Source organism: Hemitrygon akajei, unplaced genomic scaffold, assembly GCF_048418815.1.
Source record: "Hemitrygon akajei unplaced genomic scaffold, sHemAka1.3 Scf000078, whole genome shotgun sequence".
Taxonomy (NCBI): Eukaryota; Metazoa; Chordata; class Chondrichthyes; order Myliobatiformes; family Dasyatidae; genus Hemitrygon; species Hemitrygon akajei.
In genome coordinates this window covers 3167579-3180363 of record NW_027331964.1, presented here as the reverse complement: position 1 = coordinate 3180363, position 12785 = coordinate 3167579, and the positions used below count along the sequence as shown (strand labels likewise).

The 12785-nt window shown below is 53.9% G+C and overlaps 1 protein-coding gene and 1 long non-coding RNA gene across 2 annotated transcripts in view; both read right to left on the bottom strand.

The window, feature by feature from the left end:
- The window catches only part of LOC140722508 (NACHT, LRR and PYD domains-containing protein 3-like), an 863879-nt gene that overhangs the window by 690725 nt on the left and 160369 nt on the right, over positions 1-12785 (bottom strand). The gene's annotated exons all lie outside the window — the stretch shown is intronic.
- LOC140722486 (uncharacterized) lies at positions 3766-5334 on the bottom strand. Its single transcript, XR_012097633.1, has 3 exons — positions 4961-5334; positions 4638-4805; positions 3766-4473 (listed from the first exon to the last, which is right to left on the bottom strand). It is a non-coding gene; the product is annotated as an uncharacterized lncRNA (long non-coding RNA).

Here is a 12785-nt window from a genome sequence, read left to right as displayed (position 1 = left end):
ATCAACCCCGGCACTTTAACATATCTTACTCCTGGCGGTTGAATTGTAAAGCCTAATGGCATTGGGGAGTATTGACCTCTTCATCCTGTCTGAGGAGCATTGCATCGATAGCAACCTGTCGCTGAAACTGCTTCTCTGTCTCTGGATGGTGCTATGTAGAGGATGTTCAGGGTTTTCCATAATTGACCGTAGCCTACTCAGCGCCCTTCGCTCAGCTACCGATGTTATACTCTCCAGTACTTTGCCCACGACAGAGCCCGCCTTATTTACCAGCTTATTAAGACGTGAGGCGTCCCTCTTCTTAATGCTGCCTCCCCAACACGCCACCACAAAGAAGAGGGCGCTCTCAACAACTGACCTATAGAACATCTTCAGCATCTCACTAAGGACATTGAATGACGCCAACCTTCTTAGGAAGTACAGTCGACTCTGTGCCTTCCTGCACAAGGCATCTGTGTTGGCAGTCCAGTCTAGCTTCTCGTCTAACTGCACTCCCAGGTACTTGTAGGTCTTAACCTGCTCCACACATTCTCCATTAATGATCACTGGCTCCATATGAGGCCTAGGTCTCCTAAAGTCCACCACCATCTCCTTGGTCTTGGTAATATTGAGACGCAGGTCGTTTGAGTTGCACCATATCACAAAGTCCTGTATCAGTTTCCTATACTCCTCCTTGCAGTTTCCTAACTCAACCCACAAGGGTTCAACATCTTACGATCCGATGTCACATTTTTCTACTGATATAATGCCATTCTTAACCAGCAGAGCGACACCACCCCCTCTAACTACTGAGCCCTCTGGTCAATTCCGGTTCGTTGAGCAAATCCCAATCCGGAATAGCTCTACAGGGGCTGCTCCAGAAACCCATAGAACACTACAGCACATTACAGGCCCTTCGGCCCACAATGTTGTGCCGACCCTCAAACCCTGCCTCCCATACAACCCCCCACCTTACATTCCTCCATATACCAGTCTAGTAGTCTCTTAAACTTCACTAGTGTATCTGCCTCCACCACTGACTCAGGCAGTGCATTCCACGCACCAACCGCTCTCTGAGTGAAAAACCTTCCTCTAATATCCCCCTTGAACTTCCCTCCCTTTTCCTTAAAGCGTGGACTGGTCGCTCTGTGCCCTCCTGAAGTCAACGACCATCTCCTTTGTTTTGTTCACATTCAGAGACAGGTTGTTGGCTCTGCACCGGTCCGTTAGCCGCTGCACCTCCTCTCTGTAAGCTGACTCGTCGTTCTTGCTGAAAAGGGGAAGTACAACGAGATCTAGATCTGGATACCCCCCACCATAGGGAACATCATCTCCAATGCCCACCTTATCCAGTCCTTTCAATGTTCGGTAGTTTCAATGAGATCCCCCCTCCCCCCCCGCATTCGTCTAAATTCCAGTGAGTCCAGGCCCAAAGCTGCCAAACGCTCCTCGTATGTTAACCCATTCGTTCCCGGAATCATCCTCGCAAACCTCCTCTGGACTCTGTCCAACGACAACACATACTTTCTGAGATGCAGGGCCCAGAACTGTTGACAATACTGCAAGTGCGACTGACTGGTGTCTTATAAAGGCTCAGCATTATCTGTCCGCTTTTATATTCTATTCCCTTTGAAATGACTAGTGGGTTTCCGCAAGGCTCGGTGCTGGGACCGCAGCTATTCACGATATACATTAATGATTTAGATGGAGGAATTAAAAGTAACATTAGCAAATTTGCAGATGACACAAAGCTGGATGGCAGTGTGAAATGTCAGGAGGATGTTAGGAGAATGCAGGGTGACTTGGACAGGTTGGGTGAGTGGGCAGATGCATGGCAGATGCAGTTTAATGTGGATAAATGTGAGGTTATCCACTTTGGTGGCAAGAACAGGAAGGCAGAATACTATCTGAATGGTGTCAAGTTAGGAAATGGGGAAGTACAACGAGATCTAGGTGTCCTTGTTCATCAGTCACTGAAAGTAAGGATGCAGGTACAGCAGGCAGTGAAGAAAGCTAATGGCATGTTGGCCTTCATAACAAGGGGAGTTGAGTACAGGAGTAAAGAGGTCCTTCTGCAGTTGTACAGGGCCCTGGTGAGACCCCACCTGGAGTATTGTGTGCAGTTTTGGTCTCCAAATTTGAGGAAGGACATTCTTGCTATCGAGGGAGTGCAGCGTAGGTTCACAAAGTTAATTCCCGGAATGGCGGGACTGTCATATGTTGAAAGATTGGAGCGACTGGGCTTATATACACTGGAATTTAGAAGGATGAGAAGGGATCTGATTGAAACATAAATGATTATTAATGGATTGGACACGCTAGAGGCAGGAAACACGTTCCCGATGTTGGGGGATTCCAGAACCAGAGGCCACAGTTAATGAATAAGGGGTAGGCCATTTAGAACGGAGTTGAGGAAAAACTTTTTCAACCAGAGAGTTGTGGATCTGTGGAATGCTCTGCCTCAGAAGGCAATGGAGGCCGAGTCTCTGGATGCTTTCAAGAGAGAGGTCGATAGAGATAGCGGAGCCCAGGGATATGGGGAGAGGGCAGGAACGTGGTACTGATTGTGGATGGTCAGCCATGATCACAGTTAATGGCGGTGCTGGCTCGAAGGGCCGAATGGCCGACTCCTGCACCTATTGTCTATTGACTTCTGGTTGTAGTTTATTTCGTCTGTTTTGGGACTGTGAATGTGCTAAAACATTTTGGGTTGATGTTTGTTAATTTATAGATCAATACATTAATATGGATTTTACTTTTTGTTTTGAAAACATTTCATTAGGGTTTACTAATAGTACCAAATCTCATAGAAATCCTTATGCAGATGATACTAAGGTAGGTGGCGTTGTGGATAATGAAGTAGGTTTTCAAAGCTAGCAGAGAGATTTAGGCCAGTTATAAGAGTGGGCTGAACGATGACAGATGGAGTTTAATGCTGATAAGTGTGAGAAGCTACATTTTCGTAGGACTAATCAAAATAGGACATGCAGTGTAAGTGGTAGGGTATTGAAGAATGCAGTAGAACAGAGTGATCTAGGAATAATGGTGTATACCTGCCTGAAGGTGGAATCTCATGTGGATAGGGTGGTGAAGAAAGCTTTTGGTATGCTGGCCTTTATAAATCAGAGCACTGAGTATAGGAGTTGGGATGTAATGTTAAAATTGTACAAGGCATTGGTGAGGCCGAATTTGGAGTATTGTGTACAGTTCTGGTCACCGAATTATAGGAAAGCTGTCAACAAAATAGAGAGAGTACCGAGGAGATTTACTAGAATGTCACCTGGGTTTCAGCACCTAAGTTACAGGGAAAGGTTGAGCAAGTTAGGTCTTTATTCTTTGGAGCGTATAAGGTTGAGGGGGGACTTGGTAGGGGCATTAAAAATTACGAGGGGGATAGATGGAGTTGACGTGGATAGGCTTTTTCCATTGAGAGTAGGGGAGATTCAAACAAGAGGACATGAGTTGGGAGTTAGGGGGCAAAATTTTAAGTGTAACTCGAGGGGGAATTTCTTTACTCAGAGAGTGGTAGCTGTGTGGAATGAGCTTCCAGTAGAAGTGGTTAAGGCAGGTTCGATATTGTAATTTAAAGTAAAATTGGACAGGTATATGGACAGGAAAGGAATGGAGTGTTATGGGCTGAGTGCGGGTCGGTGGGACTAGGTGAGAGGAAGCGTTCAGCACGGACTAGAAGGGCCGAGATGGCCTGTTCCCGTGCTGTAATTGTTACATGGTTACATGAGAAATAATTCTTTCTTTATCACAAATCTTTTGGTAATTTACAGCAAATTTTATTATCCATAAGTGTCAATACAGCAATAAGAAACCTTCATTTATATTTTTTAAGTCAGACATCAAAACGATATAACTGACCGGCGACAAGGAGTGACCGGTTGAATAATCAGTCCCGTTTCACACCGTCACTCTGCATCGGTGAACCGATGATTATAAAATCACACTTCAGGGCCGTGTCCGGGATCGCTGCAGATCCAGGGTCACTGCCGAGGGATTTGTCCATTTAACATCATTATATCGGCCAGGCTGCCGAATGCACCGTCCTCAGCAAAGGGAGCAAAAGGATTCTCTCCCAGGATCATACCCCCCACCCCGGGACACCGCTGTCCCAGACTAAGACCCGGACCCCGGGCTCTTCCTGTCCGGTTAATTCCCCGGGGAGTCACGTGGGGAATCTCGAACACGCACATCCGGCGGAAGCTGCCCCGCCGGACAACAGACGGATACACGTCACGGCGGGACCGCTGCGAGGGACGCACACAACGCGAGGACCGAGCTGGTTCCGTTAAAACCGTTGGGAATCAGCCCGGCGCGCGGCCGATAAAGGTGAGGGTGGGAGTTAAAGGTGAGGGCGGGGAGTCGGCCAAATGTCCCCACCCCGCGGGCGGGGATGTTCACACGGTCACTCTCAGTCCGGGTCTGGGTTCCTGCAGAGATCTCAGTTCCTTCATCCCGGTCTCACTGAACCGATTGTCCCACAGCCTGAAACAGATGGGAGAATAAAGATGAAATAAACAGATTACACAACAGTGTCAGTAGCAGAAGACCGGGGTTAATGTTTCAACAACACTCACAGACAAATATCACCAGAAAAACCGCGGATCCGCTGATATTTTATCACATTGAACATTAACACAAACACTCACAGGATCCACTTCAGACTAAGGAGGGTCTGTATGAGGCGGCGGAGAGCGGGGACAGATCGGTCTGTCAGAGAGTTTTCACTCAGGTCCAGATCCTTCAGTGATGGGTTTGTACTGAGAGCGGAGGCGAGATCCTCGGCACCGGAATCTGTGAGACCGACACTGTTCAGCCTGGAGATGAGAGAGAGTGAGGGTGAAGGACACAGAGAGACAGGAGACGGTACAAATCCCCAGTGTTTATCAGTAACACAATTACTGATCGCATTAATGTTCAGTGTCAGACACCCAGTGACTGTAAACACAATCTCCCACAGTCTGGTACTTACCACAGTGTCTGTATTTTACACTCCGGGTTCCTCAGAGCCGCAGACACCAGTTTCACTCCTGAATTTCCCAGTTTATTATTGTTCAGTCTAAACACAAACAGACAAATTGATGAACATAGTGATTAAAACCGTGTGTCTGGGGGCATTTCTCTCACTCGGATATTTCAGGGAACATTAAACCCTTTATTAATTCACTAATCGTAGTTCCCATCACTGTCAATGACCCTCACTGCCCAGCTCCAAGGAATTCACCGAATGTCAGTAATTTCGTCTGTCGGTGTGACCCTGTAAACTCCACATATTCTCTCTTATTCCCTGATGGATAGAAAAGTGTTCCTGAGGTGAGACAATCGGAAAGGGCAGGGGTGAAGGGGAGAAAGTCAAACAGTGAGGAAGATTTGAGAATCGGGAAATGTCGATGGGAGATGGAGGAAGAGACATCTCCTAAGGTAAAGGATGGAAAGACACAGAAGGAAGCGGATGTGGAAGAGAGATCCCACAAGAGGAAGTGGGGTGGGGGAGAGAGATCCCACAGGAGGAAGGGGGATGTGGGACAGAGATCCCACAAGAGGAAGGGGGATGGGAAAGAGAGATACCACAAGAGTAAGGGGGATGGAGGACAGAGATCCCACAGAAGGAAGTTGGATGGGGAAGAGAGATCACACAGGAGGACGGGGGATGGGGGAGAGAGATCCCACAGGAGGAAGGGGGATGGGAGAGTGAGATCCCACAGGAGGAAGTGGGATGGGGAAGAGAGATCCCACAGTAGGAAGTGGGATGGGGAAGAGAGATCCCACAGGAGGAAGGAGGGTGGCGGAGAGAGATCCCACAGGAGGAAAGGGGATGGGGGAAACAGATCAAACAGGAGGAAGGGGATGGGGGACAGAGATCCCACTGGTGGAAGGGGATGGGGGAGAGAGAACCTACAGGAGAAAGGGGGAAGTGGAAGAGAGATCCCACAGGAGGAAGGGGGATGGGGAAGAGAGATCCCACAGGAGGAAGGGGGATGTGGAAGAGAGATCCCACAGGAGGAAGGGGGATGGAGGACAGAGATCCCGCAGGTGGAATGGGGATGTGGGAGAGAGTTCCACCAGGAGGAAGGGGGATGTGGGAGAGAGTTCCCACAGGAAGAAGGGGGATGTGGGAGAGAGATCCCACAGGAGGAAGGGGGATGTGGGAGAGAGATCCCACAGGAGGAAGGGGGATGTGAAAGAGAGATCCCACAGGAGGAAGGGGGATGTGGAAGAGAGATCCCACATGAGGAAGGGGGATGGGGAAGAGAGATCCCACAGGAGGAAGGGGGATGTGGAAGACAGATCCCACAGGTGGAAGGGGGATGGAGGAGAGAGATCCCACAGGAGGAAGGGGGATGTGAAAGAGAGATCCCACAGGAGGAAGGGGGATGTGGAAGAGAGATCCCACAGGAGGAAGGGGGATGGGGGAGAGAGATCCCGCAGGTGGAATGGGGATGTGGGAGAGAGTTCCCACAGGAAAAAGGGGGATGTGGGAGAGAGATCCCACAGGAGGAAGGGGGATGTGGAAGAGAGAGATCCCAGAGGAGGAAGGGGGATGTGGGAGAGAGTTCCAACAGGAGGAAGGGGATGGGGGAGAGAGATCCTACAGAAGGAAGGGGGAGAGAGATCCCACAGGAGGAAGGTGGAGAGAGATCCCACAGGAAGAAGGGGGACGGGGAAGAGAGATCCCACAGGAGGAAGGGTGACGGGGGAGAAAGATCACACACGAGGAAGGGGATGGGGGAGAGAAATCCCACAGGAGGAAGGGGGATGTGGGAGAGAGTTCCCACAGGAGGAAGTCTCCCACACGAGGAAGGGGGACGGGAGAAAGAGATCCCACAGGAGGAAGGGGAACGGGGGAGAGAGATCCCAGAGGAGGAAGGGAGATGGGGAAGAGAAATCCCACAGGAGGAACGGGGATCCAACAAGAGGAAGGGGTATGGGGTAGAGAGATCCCACAATAGGAATGGTGGATGGTGGAGAGAGATCCCACAGGAGGATGGGGGATGAGGAAGAGAGATCCCACAGGAGCAACGGGGACGGGGGAGAGAGATCCCACAGGAGGAAGGGGGATGGGGGATAGAGATCCCACAGGAAGGGGAATGGGGAAGAGGGATCCCACCGGAGGAAAGGGATTGGGAAGAGAGATCCCACAGGCGGTTGGGGGAAGGGGAAGAGATATCCCACAGAGGAAGGGGGATGGGGGAGAGAGATCACACAGGAAGGGGGATGGGGAAGACGGATCCGCCCGGAGGAAAGGGATAGGGAAGAGAGATCCCACAGGAGGAAGGGAGATGGTGGAGAGAGATCACACAGGAGGAAGGGGGACGAGGGAGAGAGATCCCACAGGAGGAAGGGGGACGGGGGAGAGAGATCCCAAAGGAGGAAGGGGGACGGGGGAGAGAGAACCCACAGGAGGAATGGGGACGGGGAAGAGGGATCCCACAGGGGGAAGCGGGATGCGGAAGAGAGATCCCATAGGGGGAAGGGAGATGGGGATTAGAGATCCCACAGGAGGAAGCAGAAATAGGAACAAAGATCCCGCAGGAGGATTTGGGATGGGGAAAATGGATCCCACAGAAGGTAAGGGGATGGGGTAGAGAAACCCCCCTGGGAGTAGGGGGAATGGGAATAGAGGCCCTACAAGGTGTATGGTTAGAGCGATCCCATGGGAGGAAGCGGGATGGGGAAGGTAGATCCCACAGGGGGAAACGGGATGGGGAAGAGAGATCACACAGGGGGAAGGCAGATGGGGATTAGAGATCCCACAGGATGAAGGGGGATGGGGGAGAGAGATCCCGCAGGTGGAATGGGGATGGGGGGAGAGAGATCCCGCAGGTGGAATGGGGATGTGGGAGAGAGTTCCCCCAGGAGGAAGGGGGATGTGGGAGAGAGTTCCCACAGGAAGAAGGGGGATGTGGGAGAGAGATCCCACAGGAGGAATGGGGATGTGGGAGAGAGATCCCACAGGAGGAAGGGGGATGGGGGAGAGAGATCCCGCAGGTGGAATGGGGATGTGGGAAAGAGTTCCCCCAGGAGGAAGGGGGATGTGGGAGAGAGATCCCACAGGAGGAATGGGGATGTGGGAGAGAGATCCCACAGGAGGAAGGGGGATGGGGGAGAGAGATCCCGCAGGATGAAGGAGGAAGGTGAAGAGAGATCCCACAGGAGGAAGGGGGATGCGGAAGAGAGATCCCACAGGAGGAAGGGGGATGTGTAAGAGAGATCCCACAGGAGGAAGGGGGATGTGGAAGAGAGATCCCACAGGAGGAAGGGGGATGGGGGAGAGAGATCCCGCAGGTGGAATGGGGATGTGGGAGAGAGTTCCCCAGGAGGAAGGGGGATGTGGGAGAGAGTTCCCACAGGAAGAAGGGGGATGTGGGAGAGAGATCCCACAGGAGGAATGGGGATGTGGGAGAGAGATCCCACAGGAGGAAGGGGGATGGGGGGGAGAGAGATCCCGCAGGTGGAATGGGGATGTGGGAAAGAGTTCCCCCAGGAGGAAGGGGGGATGTGGGAGAGAGTTCAAACAGGAAGAAGGGGGATGTGGGAGAGAGATCCCAGAGGAGGAAAGGGGATGTGGGAGAGAGATCCCAGAGGAGGAAGGGGGATGTGGGAGAGAGTTCCAACAGGAGGAAGGGGGATGGGGGAGAGAGATCCCACAGGAGGAAGGTGGAGAGAGATCCCACAGGAAGAAGGGGGACGGGGAAGAGTGATCCCACAGGACGAAGGGGGACGGGGGAGAGAGATCCCACAGGAGGAAGGGGATGGGGGAGAGAGATCCCACAGGAGGTAGGGGAATGTGGGAGAGAGATCCCACAGGAGGAAGGGGAATGGGGGAGAGAGATCCCACAGGAGGAAGGGGAACGGGGGAGAGAGATCCCAGAGGAGGAAGGGGGACGGGGGAGAGAGATCAAACAGGAGGAAGGGGAACGGGGAAGAGAGATCCCACAGGAGGAATGGGGACGGAGCAGAAAGGTCCCACAGGAATAAGGGGGATGGGGGACAGAGATCCCACAAGAGGAAGTGGGATGGGGCAGAGAGATCCCACAAGTGGAAAGGGGATGGGGAAGAGAGATCCCACAGGAGGAAATGGGATGGGGCAGAGAGATCCCACAGGAGGATGGGGGATGTGGAAGAGAGATTCCACAAGAGGAAGGGGGATGGGGGAGAGAGATCCCACAGGAGGAAGGGGATGGGCGAGAGAGATCCCACAGGAGGAAGGGGGATCGGGAGAGAGATCCCACAGGAGGAAGGGGGATGGGGGACAGAGATCCCACAGGAGGAAGGGGGATGGGGAAAAGAGGTCCCACAGGAGGAAGGGTGATGGGGATGAGAGATCCCGCAGGTGGAAGGGGGATGTGGGAGAGATTTCCACACAGGAGGAAGCGAGATGGTGGAGAGAGATCACACAGGAGGAAGGGGGACGGGGGAGAGAGATCCCAGAGGAGGAAGTGGGACGGGGGAGAGAGATCAAACAGGAGGAAGGGGAACGGGAGAGAGAGATCCCAGAGGAGGAAGCGGTACGGGGGAGAGAGATCAAACAGGAGGATGGGGGGACGGGGAAGAGAGATCCCACAGGAGGAATGGGGACGGAACAGAATGATCCCACAGGAGAAATGGGGATGGGGGACAGAGATCCAAAGGAGGAAGGGGGATGGTGGAGAGAAATCCCACAAGAGGAAGGGGCCGGGGGAGAGAGATCCCACAGGAGGAATGGGGGACGGGGAAGAGGGATCCCACACGGGAAAGCGGGATGGGGAAGAGAGATCCCAAAGGGGGAAGGGAGATGGAGGTTAGAGATCCCACAGGAGGAAGCAGAAAGGGGAACAAAGTTCCCGGCAGGGGGATTTTGGATGGGGAAAATGGATCCCACAGAAGGTAAGGGGATGGGGTAGAGAAACCCCCCTGGGAGTAGGGGGGATGGGAATAGAGGCCCTACAAGGTGTATGCTTAGAGAGATCCCATGGGAGGAAGCGGGATGGGGAAGACAGATCACACAGGGGTATGGAGATGGGGATTAGAGAACCCACTGGAGGAAGGGGGATAGGGAAGAGAGATCCCTCAGGAGGAAGGAGGAAGGTAAAGAGAGATCCCACAGGAGGAACGGGGATGTGGAAGAGAGATCCCACAGGATGAAGGGGGATGGGGGAGAGAGATTCCGCAGGTGAAATGGGGATGTGTGAGAGAGTTCCCCCAGGAGGAAGAAGGATGTGGGAGAGAGTGCCAACAGGAAGAAGGGGGATGTGGGAGAGAGATCCCACAGGAGGAAGGGGGATGTGGGGGAGAGATCCCACAGGAGGAAGTGGGATCGGGGAGAGAGATCCCGCAGGTGGAATGGGGATGTGGGAGACAGTTCCCCCTGGAAGAAGGAGGAAGGTGAAGAGAGATCCCACAGGAGTAAGGGGGATTGGGAAGAGAGATCCCACAGGAGGAAGGTGGATGGGGGAGAGAGATCCCGCAGGTGGAATGGGGATGTGGGGAGAGAGTTCCCCCAGGAGGAAGGGGGATGTGGGAGAGAGTTCCCACAGGAAGAAGGGGGATGTGGGAGAGAGTTCCCACAGGAAGAAGGGGGGATGTGGGAGAGAGATCCCACAGGTGGATGGGGGATGTGGGAGAGAGATCCCAGAGGAGGAAGGGGGATGTGGGAGAGAGTTCCAACAGGAGTAAGGGGATGTGGGAGAGAGATCCCACAGGAGCAAGGGGGTAGAGAGATCCCACAGGCGGAAGGGCATGGGGGAGAGAGATCCCACAGGAGGAACGGGGAGAGAGATCCCACAGGAGGAAGGGGGATGGGGGAGAGAGATTCCACTGGAGGAAGGGGATGGGGGAGAGAGATCCCACAGGAGGAAGTAGGATGTGGAAGAGAGATCCCACAGGAGGAAGGGGGATGTGGAAGAGAGATCCCACAGGAGGAAGGGGAATGGGGGAGAGAGATCCCACAGGAGGAAGGGGGATGGGGGACAGAGATCCCACAGGAGGAAGGGGGATGTGGGAGAGAGTTCCCACAGGAGGAAGTCTCCCACAGGAGGAAGGGGAACGGGAGAAAGAGATCCCACAGGAGGAAGGGGAACGGGGGAGAGAGATCCCAGAGGTGGAAGGGGGACGGGGGAGAGAGATTAAAAAGGAGGAAGAGGGACGGGGAAGAGAGATCCCACAGGTGGAATGGGGACGGAGCAGAAAGATCCCACAGGAGGAAGGGGGATGGGGGGCAGAATCCCACAGGAGGAAGGGGGATGGGGGAGAGAAATCCCGCAGGTGGAAGGGGGATGTGGGAGAGATTTCCCACAGGAGGAAGCGAGATGGTGGAGAGAGATCACACAGGAGGAAGGGGGACGGGGGAGAGAGATCCCAGAGGAGGATGTGGGACGGGGGGAGAGCGATCAAACAGGAGGAAGGGGAACGGGAGAGAGAGATCCCAGAGGAGGAAGGGGTACGGGGGAGAGAGATCCCACAGGAGGAATGGGGACGGAGCAGAATGATCCCACAGGAGAAATGGGGATGGGGGACAGAGATCCCAAAGGAGGAAGGGGGATGGTGGAGAGAAATCCCACAAGAGGAAGGGGGACGGGGGAGAGAGATCCCACAGGAGGAATGGGGACGGGGAAGAGGGATCCCACACGGGGAAGCGGGGATGGGGAAGAGAGATCCCAAAGGGGGGAAGGGAGATGGAGGTTAGAGATCCCACAGGAGGAAGCAGAAAGGGGAACAAAGTTCCCGCAGGGGGATTTGGGATGGGGAAAATGGATCCCACAGAAGGTAATGGGATGGGGTAGAGAAACCGCCCTGGGTGTAGGAGGGATGGGAATAGAGGCCCTACAAGGTGTATGGTTAGAGAGATCCCATGGGAGGAAGCGGGATGGAGAAGATAGATCCCACAGGGGAAGCGGAATGGGGAAGACAGATCACACAGGGTTAGGGAGATGGGGATTAGAGATCCCACTGGAGGAAGGGGGATTGGGAAGAGAGATCCCTCAGGAGGAAGGAGGAAGGTAAAAGAGAGATCCCACAGGAGGAACGGGGATGTGGAAGAGAGATCCCACAGGAGGAAGGGGGATGGGGGAGAGAGATCCCGCAGGTGGAAGGCGGATGTGGGAGAGATTTCCCACAGGAGGAAGCGAGATGGTGGAGAGAGTTCCCACAGGAAGAAGGGGGATGTGGGAGAGAGATCCCACAGGAGGAAGGGGGATGTGGGAGAGAGATTCCACAGGAGGAAGTGGGATCGGGGAGAGAGATCCCGCAGGTGGAATGGGGATGTGGGAGACAGATCCCCCTGGAGGAAGGAGGAAGGTGAAGAGAGATCCCACAGGAGTAAGGGGGACTGGGAAGAGAGATCCCACAGGATGAAGGTGGATGGGGGAGAGAGATCCCGCAGGTGGAATGGGGATGTGGGAGAGAGTTCCCCCAGGAGGAAGGGGGATGTGGGAGAGAGTTCCCACAGGAAGAAGGGGGATGTGGGAGAGAGTTCCCACAGGAAGAAGGGGGATGTGGGAGAGAGATCCCACAGGAGGAAGGGGGATGGGGAAGAGATATCCCACAAGAGGAAGGGGGGGTGGGGCAGAGAGAGCCCACAAGAGGAAAGGGGATGGGGAAGAGAGATCCCACATGAGGAAATGGGATGGGGCAGAGAGATCCCACAGGATGATGGGGAATGTGGAAGAGAGATCCCAAAAGAGGAAGGCTGATGGGGGAGAGAGATCCCACAGGAGGAAGGGGGGAGAGAGATCCCACAGGCGGAAGGGCATGGGGGAGGGAGATCCCACAGGAGGAACGGGGAGAGAGATCCCACAGGAGGAAGGGGGATGGGGGGA